Source organism: Papaver somniferum, chromosome 6 (genome assembly GCF_003573695.1).
Source record: "Papaver somniferum cultivar HN1 chromosome 6, ASM357369v1, whole genome shotgun sequence".
NCBI classification, from domain to species: domain Eukaryota; kingdom Viridiplantae; phylum Streptophyta; class Magnoliopsida; order Ranunculales; family Papaveraceae; genus Papaver; species Papaver somniferum.
Window position 1 is genome coordinate 9,676,260 of NC_039363.1, and position 13,446 is coordinate 9,689,705.

Consider the following 13,446-nt stretch of genomic DNA (forward strand, 5'->3'; position numbering starts at 1 on the left):
ACATTATTCCACAGTCGTCCCCACAAATATATGGCAATTAAGCACAAGTTCAAAAGAACTCCACCCCTCCCCTCCCCCCTATAAAATTCCATTCTCGAAAGAACAACAAGAGCGACCTTACTTTTACAAGAAAATAAGGATTTCTTTGGACATAACCAAATCACATGAGAACATGAATTTGTATCCAAAAATCACAATTCAATTGGCTATGCTCTACATAAGAACACTTACGGAGAAACACAGTATATACACAAAGATGTGGATCAGGGAATGACCAAAACTGCGGAATAAACAAAGATTCATTCTATTTTTCATCACTATTTTCACAATGACATATAATAGACTTAATCTTTGTAAACAAAAGTTCATCCTATCTACCATAAATAAAGACATAATAGGTTTAACTTTTTTTGTCAATACTTTCATATCGACATGTAATAGAGATAACTTTTGAACTCCATTCATCTGTACTCCTTATGGACTCAATACATTTAGCAATCTAATTGAAAGAAAAGTTCATTCAAGGCTAAAGTGCCATATTACGTCAACATGACATAAACTTAAGTCCAACGGAAGAAGTTTAAACTGATAACATAAGAAACGTCTGAAATTGACAGTCAAGAAAGAAAAGTCTAATCCAGACTGCTATAGAAATCCTCAGCAATCTTAGATATTGATTCAGCAAGATATGGATGAACCTTCACAGCGTGAGTCAACTATCTTTCTAAACACTCATTCCTTTGTAGAAGAAGAGTCACTTCAGTATTAGCAGGTTTATTCATCTTGTTTATGTCAATCTGACTCAGAGGAGATGGAGTACCAATACAAGTTCCAAAATGAACAATCTTGAATTGACTACAGATTCGGATGATGAGGCAAGGAAACCAAGAATTTTTCTTTTGTGAGACCATATGAATCATTTGTTTGACAATTAATCCATCGAAATAAACCTCCTCACTAGAAACAAGATGGTAAACCAACTCATCCAGAGATCTTCTCCAAAGATTTTTAGCGAGTGTACTGGGAATTAAATTAGCCAGAACAATCTTACCAAAAACCTTAAAATGAAAGCTTATATTGTCCACGGGAAGTTTGCTTTCTGTCCATGGAACATTCTTTCCTAAGAGCAGTTCGGACAACTGGTTCTTATTTGGTTTGCGACCTTCTGGTTGTGGAACAAAAAATGAATGATGAATAGGCATGCTTAATAATTCAGCAATAACGCTACGATTAACCTCAAACAATGTTCCTTTCACTATAGTTTTAAAACAACAGTTGTTCTTGTTGGGAGCATGTAGGTTTGCATAAAACTCACAAGTCATTTCAGGATAAGATTCTCCCAACCTCTTGTGAACATCACCCCATTCAAATTGATTCATGAACAAGTGAAAGTATGGTTCCTGAACAGTTCGGTCATATGCCCTTTCCAAGACAAAATGACTACTAGAGAGTTTGTTGTATCTGTCTCTGGCAGAGAAATTGATAAAGCTAATTCGAAGACTAGGATCATAATACGGTTGATGAACGTCAACACCAATATCATCATCAAGATCATTATCATTGTCAACAATTCTCCTACTTGAACTAGCACCCCTGTTATATTTTCTTCTAGACATGCTGATAGAGAAGAGAGCAATAAAATACCATTAGTAGTTAAAGAACTTACTAGGGTTACCGAACTATTGCCAATGGTGAAGTTCGGAAACGATGACCAGTACTCAAACTATTCTTGACCCATGGTATAAAAGCTTCTCCTGATAACAAGGAAACAAACTAAATATAAAAGGTTAAGAATTAATAGAGGAAGAAGATGGTTTCGGAACGTTGGGTTTTCCTCTTCTGTTCGAGAACAATTGAGAGAAGAAGGTGAAAAGAACAAAGTAAGAATTTCTCTTTTTATGTGTCAACCAAAGGTACATGAACCGGATGAACACGTACTGGAACACGGATTGAACACGTAGGTGGTACGAGTTCAGAGTACGTGAACCATACGTGTAAAATCAAGGGTTCGTTTGTTTAGAGAACAACAAAATATTTGGCGTAAACCTCAACAAATATTCTCATGAGCCAATTTGTATGGTCAAGAAGACATAATACAAGAGAGGTCTTGCACACCATGACACTAAGAGAGGGTTTCTTTCCAACTACTCTTACATCTTATAGTATTGAGAAGATCTCCGGAAATTATTTCGATAAGATTTTCAAAGAAACATCCAGAAACCGCAAATATATTTGTGTTTCTGATTTCTTATTTTACACCTTATACGAAGCAGCTTCTGCAAATAATTTTCAGTATCATATAGGGAAACTTTTTTATAAAAAGAGACATCCTATTTTCTTCATAAGAAGACACAATACTATTATCATGGTAAGATGTATCAGGAATTGACCAATGAATTGATTCATGATTAGAGGTGGTACAGTCAGAAGACTTAATCTTAAACTCTTCTTGTAAACTATTTAGTTTGTTGCAACTAGTTGGATTACACAGAGGAGGAGCATTGCTCTCACTGATTAGTAAATCAATGTTAACTTCAACATGAGCATTATTCATCATGACTAGATTTAGATTATTAAGAGAATCTTGTTCTTTCTGGATATATAACTCAACATCGAGAGATAAGCTTTCCAGTTTCTTTTCAAGGCCTGAAAACACTTCAAGGGATTTTAAACCAGGAGGAGGTTTTGATATAATTTCTTCTACAGATTCAATCAAATCAGTCATGGAAGATAATTCCAAAATCTCTGGATCTGGTGGTGCATTTATAGAGATAGCATTTTTGTCCATAATCAGATGGCTACAAACACAGACTTATGAGGTCTTAACGTGTTTTCCTGCTCTGATACCAAGTGAAAAAGCGGGGGTACAACAACCACACCCAATAATTCGTTTGGAAATCTGAGAGGATTTACTCCAATATACTTTCAAGAGAATCAACTAGACAGTTAGACTCAACCTATAGGAAAGTATATATCAAATAGCGATATCTCTATTTCTCAATTCAATCCGCAATCAAACAAATAAGAATTTGCGATCCCAATTGAATAAGGAGAAATAACTTGAACGGTACCAAAGACCAATGTTCAAGTGTCAATTAATTCATATCAACAACCAAAGGTTGGATTATCTAATTGATTGATCTTAAAGCACAACCTGTGATATTTCTATTATATAACAAAATATAATGCGGAAAAGAAATAACACAGACACCAGAAATTTTGTTAACAAGGAAACCACAAATGCAGAAAAACCTCGGGACCTAGTCCAGCTTTGAACACCACACTGTATTAAGCCGCTACAGACACTAGCCTACTACCAATGAACTTTGGACTGGACTGTAGTTGAACCCTAATCAATCTCACACTGATTAAAGGTACAGTTGTGCTCCTTACATCTCTAATCCTAGCAGGATACTACACACTTGATTCCCTCAGCTGATCTCACCCACAACCAAGAGTTGCTACGACCCAAAGTCGAAGACTTGATAAACAAATCTGTCTCACACAGAAAAGTCTATTGGAATAGATAAATCTGTCTCCCACAGAAATACCTATGAGTTTTGTTCCGTCTTTTGATAAATAAAGGTGAACATGAACCAATTGATAAACCGGACTTATATTCCTGAAGAATAGCCTAGTATTATCAATCACTTCACAATAATATAAATCGTATAAAATCGAAACTAGATATTGGGGAATCACAAACGATGAGATGAAGATGTTTGTGATTAATTTTTATCTTGCCTATCGGAGAAATAAATCTCAAGCCAATCTTAAAGAAGATTGTAGTCAAACAATAGGAACATCAAGATAATATCATGCAACTACAGAGAAAATAGTTGGGTCTGGCTTCACAATCCCAATGAAGTCTTCAAGTCGTTAACCTACAGGGTTTCGTGAAAAAACCTAAGGTTAAAGGAGAATAAACTCTAGCTTATACAACTAATATAACATAGAAGTGTGGGGATTAGGTTTCCCAGTTGCTAGAGTTCTCCTTTATACAGTTTTCAGATCAGGGTTTGCAATCTAAGTTACCTTGGTAAGAAAGCATTCAATATTCACCGTTAGATGAAAACCTGATTATATTCAAGCTAATATCTTTCAACCGTTAGATCTAACTTAGCTTGTTACACACAAATGAAATGTACCCTCATTTAGGTTTATATATAAACGTACCTAAACGTGTACACCAAGTTGGCTCAACAATAGTTAACCGAAGTTAGCCATATGAACACTCTCATATCAACTTTGTTCATCTTAACCATAATTAGTTCAAATGATTCAAATGAAACTAGTTATTATATAAATGATTAAGTTCATGTACATAAGTAAAAAAATTCAATATTGGACACCCTAACTAGCGGAACACCGAATAAGACCCAGTACTATTCCTATTTACCGAATCAGGCCTAGCAGGAGACTTATCAAGCTTGCAAACAGGAGACTTATTCCTGTTTGCAAGTTCATCCTAGAAGTGTAAAGTTGGTTCAACGAAGTCTAGATAAATCTGTCAAAGGTTTCTAGGAAACTTATCAAGCTTTTCTATAGGTGATTATTACTCGATTGCTAATGTCATTTTTTATTTCCGTACGCAAGTTCAATTTTTTTTCGTATTAGAGTTCTGGAGAAATTTTGAAGTTGTGATAAGAAAAGTTTGATTTGGTTTATGATAAGAAAACTCTGTTCCAGTTTATGAACTTGCAAACACAGCTAAAAGTGATACGAAAACCTAAAGGTAATCTCTTTCCTTCAGGTTTCTTTTTGAACTAGGCTTTTATCCTATTTTGATTTGTCATCAGGAAAATTTGTTAATGCAACCAAGAAAATGACAAGGAGTCGTACTCGAAAATTGCATATTGGACTTAAAACCTTCATTAATTGTGTTTTAAAAGATGTTGCATGAACTTCTCATTCTGTTTCACTGTTTACATTTTCTATATAGGATCTATCAACTTCCAGTTGCATTAATTTAAGAACCCATCTTCTTGAGAATGTGTGGGTTCCCTTTGGCCTAAACACTATTGTGGTCATACATTTTGTAATTTCTTTTGGTTATATACTTACGGTTTATCCATGTTTTGGCATTTTGAATCAGATTATGCATTAGAGATATTCACAGTGAGCTTTACCCAAAAGAATGATCAAAAAACTGTGGAGAGCTTCACCATTCACTCTCATAATGCTTATTAATATGATTATATCATCTTCCATTGGGATATGAAAGTCTTAATGATATAGAATCACTACGGGAAAAATACACATCTACAACTGGAGATTTACAACTCTTCGCTAAACATCGTAGAAAGTCTTATGTATTACAACTGGTTTCAAAGGAAGAGTTGTCGTATATCATCACTGCCAACCCTTAGAAAACAAGGGGTTGCGCTAAGAAAACAAACGACAACTCCTTAAGCAAAAGAGTTGTGACGACATTTAGCTATAACAACTCTGTTCCATAAAGGAAGTGACTAAGCCTATCACAATTTTTACAAGAGTTGCTGAAGAAAACCAAAATATGATGATGAAAAATAGTATTAGAGGGGAGATTCGAACATGAAACTACTGCATGGAAGTCTAGATCATCAACTATCCTTAAAGTTCACAAGTTTTGATTTTTTTTAATAAAAACGTATAACGACACTTATAAGTGTTGTTGAAGTAAAAATATAGAATGTTGAAAAAAATGAGGTTAGAGGGGAGATTCGAACATGAATCTACTGCATGGAAGTCTAGCTCATCAAGCATCCTTACTGTTCATAATTTTTGGCTTTTTTTTTAATAAGAATGTATAACAACACTTATAAGTGTTGTTGAAGTAAAAATATAGAACGTTGGAAGAAATGAGGATGGGGGGATTTGATCCTCATCCTCCTGCATAGAAGTATAAACCACTAACCATACCTACACTATCACATGTTCTGTTAAGTTTGTGGTTCTTTAATACACTAACTTTATGACAACCCTTCATAAAAGTTGTAAAACAAAATGTAATGCTCAAAAATAATGCTCAGGTGACTGAGCCGCAAACAGCGCGAAGCCTTCTCTGTAAACAATCACATACATGCCTTCTCTGTAAACAATCACATCATTTTTCTCTGTAAACAATCACATACATTCTTCTCTGTAAGCATTGGCATCGCATAAGACAAATACTTCTCAAACTGCTCTCCTATTGCTTGGCAAAATCTGGCACATTCTGCAATCACAACAACTTCACCAAAGAGGGTTAAGTTCAAAATGTAACTTCCCTTCTAAAACCATATAACTCAAATTTCAAAACACTAAGTTCCAAAGTCAACACATATCCTCAGTAGATTACTGATCGATCTGGGTAATAGACCCTTTAGATGGAAATGGATGGTTGTGATGAAAGTTTTTCTACATCCCTTTCCACAACTCTTAAGAAAAGTCGTCGTAAGGATACGACAAATTTTTCTCACCTCTGCAGAATTTTTCTTACTTCTGCCAAAACTTTCTCACTTCAGCAAAAAAATATTTTGTTATCCGGTTATGCAAAAAATTTCTCACTTCTGCAAAAAAAAAAAAAAAAAAAAAAAAAAGTTGGGTTAAATCACTAACTTAGGGTTATTAAGATTGGTAGAAATATCCGAAAACTTTTCCAGGACCAAAATCGTGAACCTGGAAGTTCGAAGTTATTGAGAATATTCTCATGGAATCTTACCAGTAAATGGTTGGATTCATCGTTTTTGCGAACTTTCAGACTTATATAGAAGTCCGCTCCTGACCAGGTTTCGATCTCAGAGGCATTTTCTTTCTGGATGTTGACGAATTTTTGTGTGTTTAAGGTTTCTGAGAATATTCCTATGGAATGTTACCCATGAATGGTTGGATTAATCGTTTTTGCGAACTGTCAGACTTATATAGTAGTCCCCTCCTGGCCAGGTTTCGATCTCGGAGCCGTGGTATGCATAAAATATGCCAAAATAAGTTTGTTTAAGGTTTCAAGAAATATTCCAGAGGAATGTTACCTGTAAATGGATGGATTCATCGTTCTTACGAAGTTTCCGACTTATATTAGTCCACTCACGGCCAGGTTACGATCTCAGAGCCAGGGTATGCATACAATATACCAGAATAGCTAGGGTTTGTTTAAGGTTTCGGAGAATATTCCTAAGGAATCTTACTTGTAGATGATGGATTCATCGTTTTTAACAAGTTTTCGACTTATAGTACTCCACTCACGACCAGGTTTTGATCTCGGAGCCAGCGTATGCATACAATATACTAGAATATGGTTTGTTTAAGGTTTCGGGGAATATTTCGAAGGAATCTTACCTGTAAATTGACGGATTCATCATTCTTACGAAGTTTCTGACTTATAGTAGTCCACTCACGGCTATGTTGCGATCTCAAATCCAGGGTATACATACAATATGCCTGAATAGGGTTTGTTTAATGTTTCGGGGAATATACTCCAAATGAATCTTTCCTGTAAATGGATGGATTCATCGTTCTTAATTACGAAGTTTCCGACTTATAATAGTTCACTCACGTCCAGGTTTCGATCTCGGGGCCAGGGTATGCATACAATATGCTAGAATAGCTAGGGTTTGTTTAAGGTTTCGGAGAATATTCAAAAGGAATCTTACTTGTAGATGATGGATTCATCGTTTTTACCAAGTTTTCGACTTATAGTACTCCACCCACGACCAGGTTTTGATCTCGGAGCCAGGGTATGCATACAATATGCCGGAATATGGTTTGTTTAAGGTTTCAGGGAATATTTCGAAGGAATCTTACCTGTAAATGGACGGATTCATCGTTCTTACGAAGTTTCCGACTTATAGTAGTCCACTCACGACTGGGTTTCGATCTCAAAGCCAGAGTATGCATATGTGCCAGAATAGGGTTTTTTTAAGGTTTCGGAGGATATCCCGAAGGAATATTACATATGAACATATGGATTCATTGTTCTTATCAATTTTCCGACTTAAGTAGTCTACTCACAGCCATATTTTGATCTCGGAGCCACTTTCTTTCTCTAAGTTGCCATAAAAGGGTTTGCTTAAGGTTTCATAGTTCTTACGAAGTTTTCGACTTGTAGTAGTCCAAGTTTCGAGCTCGGAGCCACTTTCTTTCTCGAAGTCACCAGAAAAGGGTTTGTGTTAAGGTTTCAGAGAATATTCCATGGAATCCTACCGAATATTGGTTAGATTCGTCGTTCTTACGAATTTTCCGACTAGTTTGAAGTATGAACCCTCCCGGAGCTTGTTGGCTCAAAGTTTGTATGTTGTTATACCACATTTGAAGTTCGATTCAAGACTAAGCTTCATATTTATCTATTTAGATGATGTATAATGGTAAGTTTGAAGTCAGAACCCTCCCGGAGCTTCTTGTCTCATAGTTTGTATGATGTTATACCACATTTGAAGTTTGAATGGACACTGAGCTTCATATTTATCGATTTCGATGATGTATCCAGCTAAGTTTGAAGTCAGAACCATCCTGAATTTCGTGGTCCATCTCTAGTAATCTTATAACCTGAGTTTACCAGTGTGAACTAAAGCTACTTCATGACCTGGATGACTTGTCAAAATTACTTCATGACCTATGCGACTAGTCGAAATTCAAACCGGAAGCACAAAGAGAAAGCACAAAAACACAAAGAGAAAGCACAAAGAAACACACCAATTATCAAATTCATTTTTTCATTTTCCCAATTCATTCGTATACATTTTTTGGATATTTTTATATCAGAATGTTGATAACAATGTCATAAATTTATTAATATTTTTTTTGGATTTTTTTTCCATGTGGAAGGTTGATAATTAAACCAAAAGCATGAGTTCGTACTAACACAAAGAGAAAGCACAAAGAAAACAAACTTTCCTTGATCCGTATGACACTCTTAAATCAAATCTTTACCGTCCAAAAATCTTGATAATCCGTATGACACTCTTAAATCATATCTTTCACCGTCCAAATTCTTATACATAAATAAAAGTTTTTTTGCTCTCACTTCTCTTCACTCACTTTCGTTTCCTATCTTACCTTCTGTCTCTCTAAAACAGAAGAAAACCCTAACTACCGGATGAAAAAAAACTCCATTAAATCTATCGGATTTCAAAATTTCAACAAATCTATCAGATTCTAAGAAATTGGATCTAAATAAGAAAGACATAAACAGATGAAGAAAATCATTTCCTCCATTTCCTCCTCTTTTCTACTCCGTTCTATGTCTGATGTGATGACTTTCAAGGGTCTGAGGTGATGTTGATTATGGTGGAGAAATGATTCTAAGAAGGTGATTGTTGCTGATTTTCATGGGAATGATTCAAGATGAGTATGGGGGTTTTGAGATTGAAATCAAGCCGAGATGTAAATCGTTGCTGCAGCTGCTGTTAAGTAGATGAGCAACGAGTGATGAACAGAGAGGATTGAATAGGGTGGAGATTTTGTCATTGCTACTGCTACAGATCGAGGAGAAGAGAAGGATTACTCTGAATAGAAGCTAGGGTTGGTGTGATTCGATTTGACAGTGACGATTTGAAAATTTGTTGGTTTCCATCAAGAATAGAAAATCTAGGGTTTGTGTTTGCTGTTGGTTTGTGATGAAATGGATGGCTATTTGAGAGTCTGAGAAGGAATTTATGATATTAATGCGTTTTTGCAGTAATGAATTTGAAGTTGCAGCCAGTGGTTGATTTGTTGGTGGTGATACCAGATTGGGTGACGGTGGAATTGAGATGGGTTTTATATGAATATGCAAATGTGGTTTGTGGTTCTGCTGAGCTAGAAATGCAAAAGAACCGCAAAAGAGATGATTGAGCTCATGGTGCAGTTGCAGCTGGATGCTTAGATTTATGAGAGAGGATGCTAGAATTAGTATTCGAATGTGAGAAGTTGTTGTAATTGCTTTCGTATTCTTTTATCTGGGACAACATTGGTCTGATGGATACCAACAAATTGTTTTCTACACCAATCAACAACAATTTATAGATAACAATTGCAATACCATATTCCTAAAGTTAAAATTAGCAAGTTTTCTTTCTGTTCTGAGGGTTTCAGAGATTATATTCCTTGTTTGGATAATGTTGAAGAGATCAATAAACTTAGTTCAACTGAGAAATAGGAGAAATTTGAATGGCATTGTCCTCGAATAGATGATCGATAAGCTTAGATCAACTGAGGTTGAATTATTTAGTTCCGCCACCGGAAGGTTATAAAACATCGATTCCATAGCTAAAAAGCTGAGACAAGGTACAACTTATCAAATGTATGAAGTGTTAGTTTAACTGTTTTAATCTAGTAGCTTAACATTTTACAAAAATGTTATTATGATTTTACTTAACTCAGATTTTATGTTATCTTGTCAGATGGTTCCTGAATTTGCATTTGGTAATCATACTCGAGTTGTATTGGACGTTGGATGCGGAGCTATAAATAGAGCAGTCACATTTGGAGCTTTTTTGCTTTCAAGAAATGTGACTGCTCTATCTATAACACCAAAAGAGTTCATGAGAATCAGATTCAATTTGCTCTCGAGCGTGACGTGCCGCAATGTGGAAGTTTTCACAACACGACGTTTGATGTATCCAAGCCAGGCTTTCGAGTTGATACATTTTTCAAGGTGCAGAATCAATTGGACTCGTGATGGTAAGTCATTGCTCGATGAACTACTATAAATTAAAACAGAGAAATGTGATTGTTGCACTTATATAGTATGACAGTGATGGTTACAAATTGTTTTCCTTGGTTTCCTTGAACTCAAGAGTTGGTGATCTCTAAAAAATCTCCACTAAGATATCATATTGGTTTCCTACTCATCTAGCTAGAAAAATGACAAAGATGTCAGACTGAAATTGGTTTTTCAAATTTGTCATGACTTCAGATTTTTATACTGATAGCAATTTTTTTCTCTTTGGTGGAGGATATTTTGCTTGGGAAGCATAGACGGTCTATAAGCATGAATTGCCCTTGCAGGAACAATGGAAAGGTATCATCACAGTATGTAATTATGGATGTTCTACCTCGAATGGCTAGTTATTTTTCTTAACATGACACGTTTTTGAGAAGTATTTTTCTCAACCTTACGAATTTTCTTTCTTTGCAGAAATGGAGGACCTTACTACTCGTCTTTGCTGGGAGCTTGTTAAGAAAGAAGTTAAAGAAGTCCCACTATAAGATGATGATTAAAGAGTGTCAAGAATCCTATAAAGCATTGAGTGATCGAGTGGTGCAGCTAGAGGTGAGAATTTAACTTGTCTTTTATTAGGTCTCCTTTTCTTGATAAACTCAAACCCGATAATGCCCCTCATACTGCTGATTGGTCTTAATATAGGGAACGAAATCAAAATGTGTCTGCAATGGAGTCTTACCCTCTCACATGTTAAGTCCCAGCAACAATCATGAGGCTAGCACTAGCAGAAATGTTATCTGTAATGAAAGAGACTCAACTGATACCACTCCAAGTCATGTCATGAAACAAAATGAGGTTCAAGTGCCAAAGAGATTCCAAGTTTGTAAGTTGTTAAGCTGGTACAAGGAGGACGAGGTGGTTGCAGAGGCTGAAATTGCTGAAACAGATCCAAGTAAGCAGATACATGAAAAACCAATCGGTATTGGAGCCTGCACTGTATGTGTGAAGGTTTCTTGTGTGGATGATGCTCTTGTCTACCAAGCTACTTCAGAATTCAGAACTGTTCATGATGCTGTTTCAAATTTTATCACACGGCCCAAAGATAGAATAATCTACCAATAGCCTTCTTAATCTTATGTGATCTTTTTGGAGACTTAACTTTTGGTAACAAACATATCACTGCCACTTTTTTGTATGTTTTGTGTATATCACATTGGTATGTGAATGCTTTAACTCTGGGGTTGGTTTAATTTGAATGAATCTTTCAGTTTAATCCAATTGTTTATTTACATTTCAGTTTAATCTAGTTGTTTCTTTACATTTCTCAAATAGTAGTGACAAAAGTGAAATATATATTCTGAAATATGGGTTTGATCTTATTCACAAGTATTGTAAAATAGTTTATTTACAATCATAACTATGTGTTGTCCAAGATAGTCCTACTGCACATAGTATAGTTGTATCAAGGTACTTCTACAATGCTAACAAGTGTACTAACTGTAATATTCACAATACTAATAAGAGTTGTGTTAAGTTATCAAAAAAAATCGAAAGAGAATCACAACATTGACAAACTATTGTCGAACCATGAATCACATCACCCTTTACAACACTTGTCAACCATTGTAGAAAAACTTGGACTTTCTACAATACCCCCGTTCCACAATGCATGAAATGGAGTTGTCGTAGGGGTACTGCAACTCTTATCTTGTGTCGTCAATGATGATTTTTCCCGTAATGAATGTAAATCCTCTGGAGACGACAATGTTGAGCAGTCTATTTGGAGTAGAAAGTTTATAGATGACTTCCTCGGAAGGTAACTCTTGTTGCTAATTGACATGGTAAAAGTAAGTTACAAATTTAATTTGGATCATTTCTACGATCATATGTTTAGAACCTTATTATGGCGAAGTTTTCTCTAACTTCCTCCCCGTCTCAGATTGTTGTCATTTTCTTTTTATTCTTGCGTCAGGTTCTCATTTGTTACGAAGAGTTTACATATGGAAAATGGTTACTTTTTCTAATGTGCAGTTAAAGGCACGACAGACCAGTCTTGAGTCTTAACTGCTGCCTACTACATTCAAGGAGATGGTGAAAACAGACAATCAAGACAAACCATACCAAGATGTTAAATTACTGAATGTGACTATTGCCAAGTTTTGTATTTTTATTCTTGAATGACATTCAACAAATCAAGACATGTTCACATCTTGCCGTCCGTAACTTTCCTTGATTCCTCCTATTTAATTTTGTTAAGTGATCCATCCTTACCAATTTGTACATGGATCACAATAGGCATCCTACAGTATGACTTTCCACTTGCAAATTTTCCATTGCAATAGAATACTTCGCTCCAGTATTAATGGGCCTCAAAACACCATTAAGTATAACAGCTTAGTTTAAACTAAACTCGGAGAAATATTGCTGGGTGTAATATTGCACGGAGAAGCCATTGATGTGAAATAGTCTTCCTTAATTATTGAAACAAATAAATATGTCCTGCGCCATTAGGGTTAAATAGTTGATGAAACTATATATTATATCTCATTTTCTAAAAAAAAAAAATTATTTTCACTTTTTGAATTTGATCTATTTTCGGGCTAAAATGAAAAAATAAAAGTAACAATTTTCGAAAAACAGAGACAGTACAAATTATAAATTTTGTTGTATATTTTGCCGGAATATAGTTTATTCAGATCAATTTCGTTAGAAATAACACTCGGTGGTTTCTACACATAACATGCATGTGTCGCTTGAAATTCATATAAAAATTGCAACATCGTATCAAAAAGTTGTTGATGTCCCTTAGATTCTTATAAAAGCTGTTGAGGTCCGAGTTTTGAATT